The sequence below is a fragment of the Pezoporus wallicus genome, unplaced genomic scaffold, assembly GCF_028554395.1.
Source record: "Pezoporus wallicus isolate ANWC-B61680 ecotype Strahan unplaced genomic scaffold, APGP_CSIRO_Pwel_v1 contig_7099, whole genome shotgun sequence".
Lineage (NCBI taxonomy): Eukaryota > Metazoa > Chordata > Aves > Psittaciformes > Psittacidae > Pezoporus > Pezoporus wallicus.
Window position 1 is genome coordinate 1044120 of NW_026634982.1, and position 13495 is coordinate 1057614.

The following is a 13495-nucleotide window of genomic DNA, read 5'->3' on the forward strand; positions in this document are numbered from 1 at the left end:
TTATTATAGAGTGTATGCCCAGAAACCTTAAGACACACCAATACAAAAATTACACTTAAATATTTACATTTATTTATAATTTTGTGTATAAATAAACTGTAAGAAAGAAGGGTCAATGTAATTAGTTATGAATGAAAATTATCTGTATTTCTCACCAGTTGCCTTACAGCAGTAATTAAATATATGCATAAAACCTTTGATTTTCACATTCAGCTGGACAGTTTCCCACACTTCAGCACTCAGTCCAGTGCAGTGCTGAGTGCTTGGTCATCTACTAAACACCACTACAATTGCTGAAGCGCCCAGCAATTTGCGGATCAGATGAAAGATACATTAGGCTGGAAGGTAAAATTCTGGCTTCAGAAAAGGCAAGGGAAAGTAAAAGTTAATGGAATACCTGCTTTGTTTTATCATCACTTCAACAGGGTTTTCTTTTCAACCAAGAAACCCAGAATTCAGTTCCACATGGCTTATTAAGTCTGATATTCTACAAACATGGATTCATGAACTGTGCCTACACAAATTTATTTTCAACAAAGATCATTCTATGACCTTTCTTCTTCCTGAAACTAAATTACAGTGAGCTCATTAGATTATGGAGATTACTAACCTGTAGGCAAAAATAGAAGCAGAAACAGGCAGTAATATCCAAATGACTTCAGTAAAGAGGAGCATGAATTCTCTTTTTTATGCCTTTGATGAGGAACATCCCCTAAAGTAGCAGTTTCTTTAAAGGGAACTAGTGGATGCCATTAGAAGTTTTACTTAGACATGCTGGACGAATGCAGTTTTGCACACCTTATGTACGCCTCTCTCACCTTAGGACAGAAATGGGTGCTGTGTTGGACTGCAGTCAGGAGCGCACATCTATTCACTATCTACTGAACAAAAAATTTGGGAGTTTAAATCTTCTCTGAGGTAATGGTATGGAAATGATGTATGGGGAATTTAGTGACTCTAGAGAAAGTAATAAATATTCATTGAAAATAAGCTATGAGGATAAGGAAATGCCTTTTTGGCAAGTAAGATGCAATTTCAATATTTTATGGGGGATTATTTCAGTTACATGTTTTGAATTAATTAAAAAAAGACCTTAGTAGTGAACAAAACCAAACACTTGTGAATAAACATAGCTAGAAAATAAAATTTCTATTTTGTGGGAGTCTCTGATGGTTTGGAAGTTATTTTTCATCTGGATTGGAATGAAAGTTTTACATTTACAGTGATAAAGAATATCATACACATTATGGGAAATACATGTTCAGGATCCTGCTGACACTTGTTCAGAGATGTCACCTGAACATTTGTGACTATCTTTTTGTCTTTATTTTGATAGTTTTATTCTGGATAAAATTTCTCTGTGAATAAGCATGCCCGCTTGCAAAAGTAGCTTACTTACAAAAAATCCCCATAGCAGTCACATTTGTGAAACACTGATTTTTATCTCATTACATCTGCCTATTTCTGATGTAAATCATTCTTACTTTGGAACTCTTCAGTGAGAGAGGAGCTCGTGTAAGTTTAAATCAGTGGTTGAGGTGTGTTGCAATCAGTAATAACACTCACATGCTCCTAGCTGCTCACAGGTACTGGCATACCAATTTTTTAGGAAAATTGGAGCTGCTGTTAAAATGAGTCTGAAATCTGACCTGCCACTAAGGAGAAATAACTGATAACCAAATTCTCACATGGTCTCTAGGCAATGAAGCTTACTTTGAAAAAAGTCCTCTTATCTGCTACAGTGTCAAGCTTTCCTCTTGTGTAGATCCAGAGCTGCTTCAATTTTTCTGATGGTGGCATCTTTGTTCTCTGATTGTGCTGTCATTGCCGTGCCTAATGCCTTCATCCTTTGAAATTTCTGACACCGACTGGCTTTCCATAAGCCTCACTGTCATAACAGCAGTGACACAAGGAAATGGCTGCAAACTCAAAGAACTGTTTTCCACAGGAAACAATGGCTTGTCTCTCGGTGCTGATGCTGGTGTCCTGGGTTCAGCAGTATCAGTCACTTTTCTTCTTAGTAGCTGGTGCAGTGCTGTGTTTTTGACTTTCAGTCTGGGAACAGTGCTGATAACACTGATGTTTTTAGTTGCTGCTCAGTAATGTTTACTCTGACGAAGGACTTTCTGAGTATCATGCTCTGCCAGGGAGGAGGGGAAGCTGGGAGGAAGCAGAGACAGGACACCTGACCCAAACTAGCCAAAGAGGCGTTCCATACCACAGCACATCATGGCCAGTGTATAAACTGGGGGGAGTTACCCAGAAGGGCTAGATCACTGCTCTGGTCAGTCTGGGTATCGGTCGGTGGGTGGATGGTGAGCAGTTGTATTCTCTCCCCTTGTTACTCCCCTTATCATTATTATTATTGGTGGTAGCAGTAGTGGTTTTGTGTTATACCTTAGTTTCTGGACTGTTCTTATCTCAGCCCATGGGAGTTACATTCTTTCGATTCTCTTCCCCATCCCTCCAGGAGCTGGGGGAGGAAAGAGGAGAGTGAACGAGTGACTATGTGGTTCTGAGTTACTGACTGGACTTAAACCATGACAGTCCTGCATGAGACTATGCCTTGTTAGTAATACTTAATTTTTCCACTGATGATTATGTTACTAGTCACTATAGGTGTAGAAAGCTCTCAATATTATTGTTAAACACAGGAAAGTGATTTTTTTGCTGCACCGTCTTCTCTCATTCCACATTTCCAAGTTGTTATTTTCAACTGGTTTAATTTTGCAACTTACCCTCGTACTTTATACAAATGGCATATACATTATCCTGACAAACAGTTAAAAACTAGACTTGAAGTTACAAAGATGGGAGATTTTCTTCAACTGTATTTGACTGCAACCTAATGCTGCTGCTGCTGGTCTGAAACAAGATTTGCCATTCCTCTAACTATAAAGACAGCACTGCTGAGACTGCAAGAATAAGGAATACTCATCAAAGAACCAATTTTATTCACAAAGTAAAGAAATTACTGCCAAATCTATGGGGAATAAATAGTGAGATTATCTCAGCTGTAAAAAAAACCAAAAAACAAAAAACAACCCCCTCAAATCAAAGTCAATATAATAAACAGAGTTGACTCAGCGTTTTGATAGGTGCAAGACACATTGTTAAAAAAATATATCTTGGAAAATAAGGCTCTGAGCTTCCCTCTGAAACAGAAAAAAAAAAATCATACCTACGATGTTTTTATATTTACAGTTTGAAGGATTCAGTGGCCTAAATTTGTATCTTTTCCTGTTTTATATATGCACCCTTAGAAAAGGGGAAAAGAATGAAGACAAAGAAATAATCCAAGATATTTGTGTCGGTTTGTGACTACTGGAGAGTCTTCTACTTTCACTTTTCAGCCTTCTTCCATTGTGAATATTCTTCAAGAAAATGAATTTTTTAAAGTTATAAAAACTGGCCAATCATTTAAGGCCTAGACAACAGTAAATTCCAAGGTGCTCCAGTATTTTTGTGTAATGTTCACTAGTTTGATGCTGGATGCCTGTACAGTAACAACTAGCACAGCTGGGATCTTTAGAAATAAGATGAGGAAAAGTTAAGTGAAGCACTGAATAAAAGATAATTGGACTTATGCATGAGTGACTGGCTAGAGAAAGACAGAGAGTGCCTTTTGTTCATAGCCATGAACTAAGAGTTTTTTACTAACACACATATATACTTTTGCAGAAAAAAAAATACGGAGATAGTTCAGCCCACCCCATAATTATGAATACCTTAGCAGTGAGAAGAAGGGTATGTGCTAGAAAGACCTGCGTCTTTCTCCTTTTAGGCTTGGCAGCTGAATTCAGATCCCATTATGCACTGCAGAGGATGATGCAATTGCTTAACATAAGATACCTCTCATTTATGGTTCAGGAGAAAAGGCTGAGAGCAACTTATGTGTAGCACATTGTGCATGACCGTAGGCAGAAACTGAGGTGATTGAAAAACCCATCAGTTGCCTAGAGGGTATGTGAGGATGACACTCAAATAGCCATGGAGATTCTCTACTTTCTTACATTGTATATGGGTGCTGATACTTATGCTCTAGTCTTGCCTCCTGTATTTAAATGTAATACCTGAGACTCCAGAAGCAAAGTTGGACTAAAAGGATAAGGGCAACAGCCCATTATTTGATTCTGAAGGGAAGTGAAATGGAACAGCTCCTTGATGTTCAGGCTATTTAGAACAGTCTTTGGTCTGTGCAGTCCTTTAAATGTGGGATGGGTCAGTGAATAATTCTGCATCATTAGCCACCAGGCAGTTTTGTCTCTGATATCCTCTTTGATCTCAATGGACTGCCATGTGTATTTAATATCCCTGCAAAGGATCATGCTGTGAAAGACAAAAAATCCACACCAACATCAAATCGGTGTCCCAGGAAATACTGATAGTCATAACAGAAAGGATACTAAAATGGTAGGAAAAAAAAAAAAGTAATTATACAAAAACTCTTCAGGTTCACAAGAGTTTGAATATTGTGCCCTGAGAAAACTGAGTGATGGTGGCTACCTCTACCTTGCTTTTTCCAAGTTGGTAGAATGGGGCCTCAGATTAAGCAGCTGCATGCAACTTGTGCCTGAGGTCACAAGAATGGAAGAAAAGTCACACCACTGTGTCACAGCTCCAGCCTTTCAGGATGAGGTCCCTTCATACTTGGGGTCTAGGGTGACTAGTCTAAATCTACCTCTGTCCTATATGACAAGAAGAAGTAAGGGAGGTAAGCAATTGGAAGAGTAGGGGCAAACCTTCAGGCAATCTTTCATTGCTGTTATCTGCTAAAGACATCCATCCTTAATGCTACATTAATACTAATGAGGTTTTTATGAAAATAGCCCAGAAGGAATCTAGAGTGCTTGAAGGCATCCTTTTATGACTCAGATGTTCCCATCAAAACTGCTGTTGCATTTGTCAACTATGATGAATGAGGTTATTGACTGAAGACATCTCTGTCCTAGTCATATCCACAGAAAATGGACACCTGAGTGGTAAGCATAAAAGCCTGTGACATTAGCCTTCACAGCTTTTTCAGAAGGATTATATTTGTGCATACAGATTTTAATATATGTATTTATATAGAGAAATACATGCACACATGTGTGTGTATATATATCCCTCAAAAAAGTTTGGTTTGCTTCAAGTTGTAGATGAAAGTTGGAGTTGATTTTTATTTAATGAGTTGATTCATCCAAATGGGTAGTACAGTGCTTTTCTTTGCATTCTGGCTGCAGAAAATGCCACATGCCTGTTACTTAACATAACATTGGGCTAGTCAGGGAGGACACCCATTAGAGAAAAACACAGAGATCACAGAGCTGAGTTTAGAAGTCTGTCTTCCTTTGCAGTCCTCCTTTCATCTCATCTCCTTATGTTTGTGTTTTTTCTCCATCCTGTTTCTGCAAGGAACAATGATGAAAGAACATTCTGTGTAATCTTTGGCAATCACTTTTTTTTTTTCTCCCCAGGTAATTTTCTCATATACCAAATGAAAAACTCAACACTTTAAGTAGATGGTGGGTAAGATTTCCCAATTACCAGTGAACATTTTGGTATACACATAATTACCCAAGAGAGACAGATATTTCATTATATATATGGTAAGAGTACCTGACTCCCTTGGGTAATCATGTGTATAGATGCTCTCAGATGCCTTTTATGTGTCTCAGATGCTTTTTATAAGAAAGAAAAAGAAGCTTTCATAAAAATTAATTTGTCCCAAATGTGTTGCTAGACTTGAAGGGGCCAGTTGTTAGAGTTTAGATCTAAGAAATTCTGCCGAGTTTGAATGATGAATATTTAGGGAACTGAAACCTACAGATACAGCAGTAACCTATCAGTTACCATCTATTTCTAATTGTTTGTTTTGGATTTGATTTCTTCCAATAAATGTGGTAATAAGATTTAAGGATTGAAGACCACACATGCAATTGAAAAAGCCATAAAGGGAGTCTTTTAAAGAGAGGCAATAAAGAAGTGACATCAAGTATTCACAGAAGAAATACAGAAAATTCTCATGAAGTATAAACTTGACTCGTAACATAAAACTTTTGTGCTTTGGATTGTTTTCTGGAATATGGCATGTGAATATTCACAAGCTATTTTACATTTTTTTTTTTCGTTTTGACAGTAAGGTGTTATCAAATATTACAGATTGAAGATACCTCTGCTATCAGATGATAGGTAAAAATTTTCTGAAAAGCCGAAGTTTTTAGACAATAATTTCAAAAGAAAATTTCTAAGACAGTGAAGACAAACGGTAATTCTCTCAGTTGTATTCTGTAAGGAGTCAACAAAATAATCTAATCTAGACTCCCGCAAGATACAAGCCATAGGATCTCTTGGAACAAGTCACTTCTCATCTTGGCTACAGACCCCTTTTCATCCTATACAGTGCATAGAACATGTGGGCTTTGATGTGGTGACTATAATATTGAATTAAGTTAAGCTTACAGTGGATGTGATATTTTGATTATCAACCACTTGTGTTTTAGTAGCTTTCATTGGAAATTAAGATGCTTAGGCTTCATCTCAATTTCAAACTTCATAGTTTTTCTGTAAAGTGAAAGTGGTATATCTATAGGTTTTTGCCTTCTTTTTTTTTTTCCCTAAGAAAACATGGAGGTTAAGGTATTTCATAGTGATTTTTTAGAGCTACAGTAGCTGAAAAAGTTTTGAAATTTTAATTCTAATGTTTGTTCCCCAGTGAAAAACTGAATTCCTCTACCATAAAGAAGATGGAACTGATCATTGCACATGATGATTTCCTTTTCTTCCTTGGATGCAACTCTTGCTTATCTGGACAGTACACTGAGCATTCCTTTTTTACATGTTTGTTTGTTTCTTTGAGATACAAGGTTTACACATGGATTTTCATACTTTCATATACCTTTGTAAATTCTTAGATACAGAACACCGAGTACACCAAAGGTATAATAAATGAAGTTGCAGTGACCTTCACTTTGCAAGCTGCTTAATTGTTAAAAGAAAGTGAGATTTATGGAAAAAACAGACGCCTAAAGTACATTTATGCATTTTCCACACACTACCTGTATTGTATTACACAAACGCTTTTTTCAAGACCAGTAAAATTGACCAAGAACCCATAGGAAAAAGTCAAGTATTGGTACTGTATGCTAGCAGTTCAAAATTGTTGATGAAAAGGGGAAATCAAAGGCATATAATATGGCAAATTGAGCATCATTGTGAATGAAGTAATTATTTGTTAGTTATTCATGGTTTCTGCTTTAATATCAGACTATTTTCCTCATCGTTGTAGTATATGGATTTTTGTAGCTGGTAAAACAATGTATTTGTTATATATCTGCTGTAAATTTTATTTTTCTTAAGCATTAACTTCTGCTGGGAAAAATGCCTACTCTGAAACATCAGTCTCATACCAAATAGAAATGAATAAATTCAAGATAATGGTACTCCCAGTTGTGGGACTCTTTATAATGGCTTACATGAATATTTCAATCATCTAAAATATCCCACTGAAAACAGCATGTTAGATCAATGTCCTTTGGAAGGCTGCAGCAAGCCCTTTGTGTAAAGTCGTAGTTTTGTACACATTTCAAGATACCTGTGCCGTAGGAATGTGTCTTTTGGGATAATGTTTGCCAAGCTCCTATGAGTATAGATTTTGTTAGTTGAAAGTAGTAATAATTGTACAGAAGCTTAATAGAACTATGTAGTGGCAAAGGAACCTATAGAAAAATAAAAAAATAACTCCACAGTGCATGCTTAACTGTTTCTCATGATTCTAATGTTAACATTATCACTTTCTTTAATGTCAGTTAGATATTTATATGTGGCTCAAACGACATATAGGAACAGTTATTTTCCCTGTTGCCAGGACTGAAGAAAGTCATGAGGTACTTTAGAACAGTCTTGTACTTAAAAGCAGGAGATCCATCATAAGAAAATCATATGTTAAACTGCTAGCAACAAATAGATTGAGACAGGGACAGATTCAAGGGAAAAAAGGTCATTGCCAGTGTCACTGAGATTGCAACATAGCTACTGTCCCTTTTTCCATATCTCTTTACAAGCTCTCAAAATCAATGTAGTTTTTCTACTACCAGTGCACATGTATTTCAAGAGAAAAGGAAAATGTAAAGATGGATGATGTGAAACAGTTTACTCACCGTTACTCAAGTCAACAAGAATAAAATGGTAAGTGCAAATGTTCGTTCATGTTGCATAATGACACATTTACTCATTTACTTTTCTACCGCACCTTTAAATTTCAGAGCTTCCCTTCCAAGTAGAGTTCTCAGGCTATTTTGATTGGGAAAAAATTCTATCACCTCTATAGAAAAGGCACTCAGTGCATTGTCACACTGAAGTTTTCTTTTTATTTTATTTTTTTGGTTTTTCCCCCTCGTTTCCCTTAATCTAAACTAATCCAGTGCTGTGTGCTTTACTTGATGGATGGGGGAATGAAACAATTTATTTCACAAAATAAGATAATATTGAAGTGGGTTTCAGTTTCAAATTCCCACAGCAAAAACGTAATAAACAGAAGACATCAAACCAGCTTGATGTTCATTGGCAAGGGAGAGTAAAAAGCCAGTTCTGTTTTCTCATATATAGAAGCTTTTTCCCAGAAAAACCGAATGCAGTATTTCCTGACACCCTGTTTGAAGACTTTCTTTCCAAGTACAAAGCAAAGCTAACACAGAGTTCTCGTCTAATTACATTTCCCTAGGAAGGGTAGGTGCATATATTGTAAAATTATTTAGAATATCCCACTTCATCAATTATATCCCATCAAGAGATACCCTCTGAGGAAGATCTGCATAGGTCTATATTGTGAGATAAGTCTGGGTGTTGCTTTGGACCTATAATTGCAATCGCTGCCTGGACTATTGTGTTATTGACTTGGGTTACCTTTTCCAAGATCTGAATCATAAAACTGAAGGCTGCTGAGCATCTGAATTCTGTCTTTTAATATGTAAATTGTAGACTTGGAGTTCTTACATTTAACAGAAGTGCAGGTTTAACCTGCAATAGGTTTCAGAGTTGCTGCCAACAGCTCATTTGTAAGCCCAGTCTATAAAAAAAAAAAAAGGTTTTTAATTAAAGAAGCTTAGTAAAGTTTATTTCTGCCTTTCTAATTATTACATAAATCTTCAACACATGACTTTAGTCTATGTGCTAATATACTATACATTCTCTTGTCAGGCGCAGTTATACCCTTGCTAAAATACAACGAGAGAACTATATACACCATTCTAAGTAATGTTCAATTTATAGCTTACATGGATACAATATCAACTACTTTGATTTATACTGTATGCCCTCTAGCTATACAATCCAATGTTCTCCTTGCCTTTTTTTATTGCAGCAACAATTCTCAGTGCATTAAGGTTGCTCAGATTTTCCTACACTAACTACCTGATCTTTCCAGCAAGTTCAAAACTTAAAGGTATTGTGTGATGGCTATTCTGTCCTCTCCTGTCGTCTATTACATTAATGTTCCTCAAAGTCATTCCTGGAAAAGCAGTAATCTGTGACCCATTTTTCCTTAGGCTAAATTGGATGTTCTCAAGTATGCCAATATATTTAATCCTTTAAAATGGGATCTATGGGAAATCACTGCCTGCAAATTTTAAAAGCACAATCAGTACATTAAACTGTGTGCATTTTTCTTCTGCCTTTTCTTCTCCATGTGCTACCTACACTTTTCTCCAGGTGGCATTCATAAGTTCACATACAATATCTTCTCTGATGTTTTCAGAACATGAAGTCTTTTAGCACTGTTTTCTCTCCCGAGTAGCTTGTTTATATCCTTGGTAAACAAAGAGCATCTTTTACCTGATTTCATACAAAGGACAAATGTCCAGTCACACTGTGTGTTAGTCTGCTGGTCTGTTTGTTCTCTTGTCTTTCACCCACTGGACAACTTCCTCAACTGAACAAGAGATGTAAGAAAAACCCCAAGATTATCTTACTGCAAGTTTTCTGAAATTAGGAGACTGCTTACAGGGGATAGATATGTCAGTATTCCCTCAGAAAGAGAGAATATTTTGAAGTTGCAAGGGATTTTAGGGAAGTTTGACAGGAACAAAATATCATGACACATTCAAAAACTGGCTAACGTATTCTGATCTTCAGAACTATGCAAGTCTCATACACATTTATCCCAAGTATATAAGCAGATGTATTTTTATACTTTCTGTTGAAGTTATTGAGGGCTTCCCTGAGAATATTTTTTTTTCTCTTTTCATTCTCCTAAGGTGTAACTAGAAGGTGAGTAAAAGGGAATGGCTTTAAGCTGACAGAGGGGAGATTTAGGTAAAGTACTAGGAAAAGATTCTTTATATAAAGGTGGTGAGACAGTGGAACAGGTTGCCCAGAGAAGCTATGCAAACCTGTCCCTCGAAGTGTTAAAGGCCAGACTGGATGGGGCTTTGATCAACCTGGTCTAGTGGAAGGGGTCCCTGCCCGTGGCAGTAGATGACCTTTAAGGTCCTTTGCAACCCAAACTATTCCATGATGATTCTATGAAACAGCAGTATTGCTTTTCAAGCAATCTCTATCATTCCATTCTATAACATTCCATCTGGCAGCTGCCCAGTAGGGATACCTCAAACAGATATAACTGTAGGCTTGAAGCCAACCTAGGACATCTTAAACATCCAATCTATATAATTCCTTACAATAATTTAATAACGTATGTGGGTTTTTTTACCTGAGAAAATATTCCATTCTGGGCAAGGAAAAAAACCCAAAACAAATACCTTTTTCAAAAGTAGAATATTTGCATATGTTCTTCCAAGGAATGTTTTTACCATTGTTAGGTCTGCTTTTATTTTAAACTAGCAGGTTTTTTGAAGAAAAGAGAAAATAGGAATTGACATTCACAAGTGATTTTTCTGCCTTCCTAAAATCCAATGTAATGCCATTGCTCGTGCAGTTTGTGTTGAAGTAAGATTTTATACTTGTGCCAAAATAAATGGTTATATCCGTTGAAAACATAGATTATAGAATGAGTGGTGGAACAGCTTTTCCTGTCTTTAAATTAAGGCAAAATCTAATTTCTACAGATATGTAGCGTGTGCCAACATGGTTTAAACAAGCTCAGCTGTATACACACAGCAATCCAATGCAGCTATGGGGACAATGCCTTATTGACAGCTAAAAACTGACCATGGAAAGAACAGATGAAGCATAGATAGATCAATATTGAAATAAATAGTAAAAGGTCATCATTTTCCTTTACCACTACCTAGAATCAGTGCAAAAATGTCTTGAAAGAGAACAGCCAAATGCAATCTCTCTCCTTTCTATTTTTCAGATATTGATTTCAGTCAAAAAGAAGGCAAAGGGAGAAGAAGAATCTATTTTTCTATAAGACATCAAAAGCTGCCTGCAAGTAAATATTGACACTTAACAGATGTGTCAGTTTATTGTAAAACAGTTTTCCTTTTTAATCACTGTAATTCTATAAATCTTCATCTGACACATTGGCTTGAGCTTTTCAGACCAGATGTTCTGCATTTCAGTGAAAGAAACAGAACAAATCAGAGGCAAACCCAGATCTTAACAAAGACGCTGTACAAATCCCATTATTTTTAAAATGAAATATCACCCTGTTATACTGTGTAACTTAACAGGTAACAATGATCATTACCCTTGAGCTGTACTAACACACAGACCCTCCTTTCCACCTTGATCACTGTTGTTTTTTAATTGAATCTGAATATTTTATGAGCAAGAGATAGTACAAGCATAGTCTTCTAGCTGAAAACATTTTATATGATGCTAACACGTGCATAATTTGAGACTAAGGGATGATTTCATGGCTCTTAGGGAAGCAGTGCTTATTAAAAACCCCAAATGCACAGTGTAAGATCATGACATAACACAGTGGAAATGAGGAAGTCACCTCCCAGATGAATTCAAAATGACGCTGCAGCAGATGCAGAACTAGTCAGTCCCAACACAATTTGTAGTGAAGGAACTACCTAACAATGTGAATATCATGTACTAATAGGAAATCAGTCACATATGAAATGAAGCACATACTTTTTAGTCTGCACACTCTTTCTTCTGTCTCCTATAGTTTAGAATGGATTAAGACACAAGCATACAAAAAAAAACAACCCAGTAGAAAACCACATAACTCAGTGTCCAAATTCTGTAGCATCACTGTTGAGAAAGTTAAACCTAGTGACTGAAGTGGCATATTCTCTCATGATTTAAACAGGGAATAACCATTTGTTTTATAGAGTATGTGTTGCTTTTCTAGAGATCAGTAATTCCAGAAACCCACAAAGTATATATTTTTGTGCATATAAGCTTGATTTTTTATCCCAAATCTAGATGTTCCTGAACAACAAGGGAATAGCGCTGTTTAAATGTAACTTTATAATCCGACATTTCTGAGCAGGAAGTTATATATCAGGCTACAGGCAGGGAGCAAAGTAATACAGAAGCAGATCAATAGCCTCTAGAAGAGACATAGGAACTAGTGTTCAGTGAGGCAATAGGTATCATCCAGAACAGGGTTAAAATATGAAAAAGAGTGAAGATAATATTTTGACATTCGGCTGACAACTTGATTCTCAGTTTACAAGTAGGAGGAAGGTAATTGCTGTGTGATAAACAGGTCAGTATCTGCTCTCTAGGGTGCCTGAAGGGTATTCTAATTAATGGTTGTGTAACATCACCTTTAAATTACTTTCTAAACAGAAGCATCTGTCTCTTCAGCTTCAGGGAAACACCTTCAGGATTTCAGAGAGCTCATCTTCCTGCCAGCTCCTGCAGTTCTCCAGTGGCACAGCAATCTGTGGGAGGTGACAGCTAGCTGAGCAGGTATGGTGCCAAAGATACCTCAGAGCCCCAAGAAGTCATGTTCGGTTCTCTTAATTGTTGCCTACAAAGGATTTGTGGTTATGAGGCATTAACAATGAAACCTAAAGTGTATAAAACCTCACAGACATTGCTCCATATTTGTGATATTATTTTCCCTGTCTAAACACTAAAAGACAATTTTCTCTTAGATAGCAGGCATCTGAACTTAAAATTAAGCATAAACTGTGTTCCCGGTAAACCAGTGTTCCTGAAAATGCTTGAACAAACTGTGATTGAAAAGCACTAATTTATTCTGGATTTATATTGTTATATCAAATAAGGTGTTATATCAGTGCAATCTGGAGAGGAAATAAAATCTGTATCAGAACCAAAGTGCAATTAACAAACTTTAATATAACTTTTTTAATTTTGCATATAGTTTTCTACCTCCAGGATGGGGTCTCCTGACTGGTTGGAATGGATGTGAGAGATTTAAAACATTGCATGCAAAAGGAAATGAGAAAACCTGCTTTGATTCCATCATGCACAGTAAACATGGTTGCTATTCTATGTGTGGCTTTACCTGCATGCACATTGATGCGATCAGACCCAGTTAGAACACTCAGAATATTTTCTGATTGCATCCAAAATATGTACTGACATTCACTGTCCACTGGCCTTCTTGCTACCTCCTTCCAAA

The 13495-nt window shown here is 36.6% G+C and overlaps 1 long non-coding RNA gene across 1 annotated transcript; it reads left to right on the forward strand.

Annotated features, from left to right (window-relative positions):
* The first annotated feature begins 4871 nt into the window (after positions 1-4871).
* Positions 4872-12845, forward strand: LOC130598912 (uncharacterized). Its single transcript, XR_008972589.1, has 3 exons — positions 4872-4982; positions 8046-8169; positions 12712-12845. It is a non-coding gene; the product is annotated as an uncharacterized LOC130598912 (long non-coding RNA).
* Positions 12846-13495: the final 650 nt, after the last annotated feature.